The sequence below is a fragment of the Meles meles genome, chromosome 8, assembly GCF_922984935.1.
Source record: "Meles meles chromosome 8, mMelMel3.1 paternal haplotype, whole genome shotgun sequence".
Lineage (NCBI taxonomy): Eukaryota > Metazoa > Chordata > Mammalia > Carnivora > Mustelidae > Meles > Meles meles.
The window spans coordinates 100,307,967-100,310,788 of NC_060073.1; positions in this window are offsets into that span (position 1 = coordinate 100,307,967).

Here is a 2,822-nt window from a genome sequence, read left to right on the forward strand (position 1 = left end):
CTTAGTCTTCTGATTTCAAGTCTACTGCTCTTTATGATATGCTTTGTTTCTAATTTATTATTATGTTTCAATAAACAAGGACTATGAGAAAACACTTCTAGTTTGAAGGTTGTTTCTACATTGTTCCAGGATGACATGTGAATTTCTTTCATGCTGGGTATTACATTTTTACTTTTTGTTTAGGAAAACAAACAGGTTGTCCCTTCTTTTTTAGTACTGAGATACATGAGATTGATTGATTGATTTAATTTAAACTCAATTAGCCAAGATATAGTACATCATTAGTTTAAGATGTAGTATTCAATAATTTATCAGTTGCATGTTATACCCAGTCCTCATACAGTCACGAACCTTCCTTAATGACTCATGAGATTTAGAAGTTTTCTCCTTATTCAAAATATATGACTTTATTCAAACAGGTAAGCAGTAGTGAACATTTAGCAGCTATGCAATGAAAAAATTGAAAACATGGCTTTTGTATTTGATTTACTTAAACACAACTAAATTTAACAATATTCATTCTTTTGTTAATAAACTGGGTTTCCATATCTAGGTCATTGCTTCATTTCACTCTTTTCCTTTAATTAATTTTGACTTAGACCTGTTGTCAGAATATTAATTGAGAACTCTAAGACTTGATTTATATCTACATTTAGAATTCTTTTTTTAAAATTAATTTCCTTAGGTAGAATAGGAAAATTGAACAGGGAATTAAAAGAAAATAAATAGTGAAGAACCAGCTTCCCTCAGTAGGAAATGAAGGGGCAGATGTGTTGTGTTCTTCCAGGAACCCAACCAGTTTTATGACCATAAATTTACTCTCGTTTTAAAATAAAAATATTTAAATAAGTCTTAAGCAGATTCTTCAAATAGAACATTTTAGAGTCAATCAAATTAAACTTGCATTGTAAGAGATTTACTCATAGTAGCCACATCCCAGTTATCTGGTATGTAAGAAGAAGCAATCCAAAGAGGAGAAAACTCCTATGTGAAGGAATGTGTTAAATATTGAGAATGCAAAGGTAAATTGGACATGGGTCCTAATTCATTGAGAAGGTGATATTTAAAGTGAATATTTAGAAAATATCTTTTTTTTTTTCTTGTCTCTGACAGAGACAGAGAGCATGCAGGAGTACTAGTGTGGGAAGGGGAAGGGCAGAAGGAAAGAGAGAAGCAGACATCCCACTGAGCAGGGAAACTGTCCTGGTGCTCAATCCCAGGACCCTGAGATCTTGACCTGAGCCCAATGCAGATGCTTAATGGACTAGGTCACCGAGGTGCTGCCCCTGGAAAAGAATCCTTTTAAGTAAGTTTAATGTCCAGTGCAAAAGCTCCTAAGGTGATACTTCTGGCATGTTTGAGAATACAGAAAGGACTACTGTATTAAATAGAAGGAATAATAGAGAGAGTTAAAGGAGCTGAGGACAGACATGTAACGAAGGACAAGATCACGGTGGAAATTGTTGGCAATTGTGAAAGTTGAACTTTTACTAAGTGAAATGGAGTACTGGATTAAAACGTAATACATAATATATACATACACATAAAGCATACATACAGTATAGACATAATACCCCGTATATCACAACTATGACATTACTACCTTGATTTGAGAAACTGTTGTCTCTGACTTGCCTTAACACAAGATCCTCCTAATTAAATGTCTGCTTCATCCAGTACCTCCTACAGTTTATCTCCAAAAAACAGACAGTAAAAAATCCCCCCCCCAAAAGATACCATAGGCAAATCAAGAGACCCAGTGTTCTTTCCCTCCTTTATCATGAGTTATGTTCTAGGCTGTTTAGAGAATCCATGACCTAACAAATATCAGAGGTAAAAGGTGTTTTCCTTTAAGTGGGTCATTGTTAAGACAGTCATTCTGAAATACCTTAAACTCCCCACTACTGCACTTCTCTTACAAAAAAAGTATCATGACACTGTAGAACTTGCTAAGGCACATTTCTGAGCCCTGTTTCTCAGAAATGTCGTTGTTCATTGCCTTTACTTACTGGATTTCCATTCTCTTGATCTGTTTTTAATACATCATAACTTCTAGTTAAAGCTTTCTTATTTATAATCAGACCTTCTTCAAGTGGGAGATAGGTTTGGTACAAGGATGCCCCTGAAGGGAGCCCAGTGTCTCCTTTTTAGTATAATAAGCAGTTGTGGAGTTTTGTTTTTGTTTTTGTTTTTTAAAGATTTTATTTGTCACAGAGAGAGAGAGCAAAAGCAGGGGATGTGGCAGGCAGAGGGAGAAGCAAGCTCCCTGCTGAGGAAGGAACCTGATGCCGGACTTGATCCCAGGATGCTGAGCCAAAGACAGAAACTTAACTGACCAAGCCACCCAGTGGCTCCATGTTGCAAAATTTCTTAGCAAGAATTTAAACCTCAAATTGTATAGTTAATAATTTTCTGTTTACCTTAGATCCTTTTCCAAAATTCTGCATAATGAAATTTCCCTTTTTCTTATCTAATTTGGTTAGTCTAGAAGTTTCAAATATTATACAATATATTGGGAAGATTCTAAATAAGAGATAGAAAACTAAGAAGATACTTCAAAGAAACCTAAATTAAAATTTCAAAAGGTGGAGGGAGCCATCAGAAAGGACGAATACCCAACTTTTGTAGCAACGTGGACGGGACTGGAAGAAATTATGCTGAGCGAAATAAGTCAAGCAGAGAGAGTCAAGTATCATATGGTCTCACTTATTTGTGGAGCATAACAAATAACATGGAGGACATGGGGAGATGGAGAGGAGAGGGAGTTGAGGGAAACTGGAAGGGGAGATGAACCATGAGAGACTATGGACTCTGAAAAACAA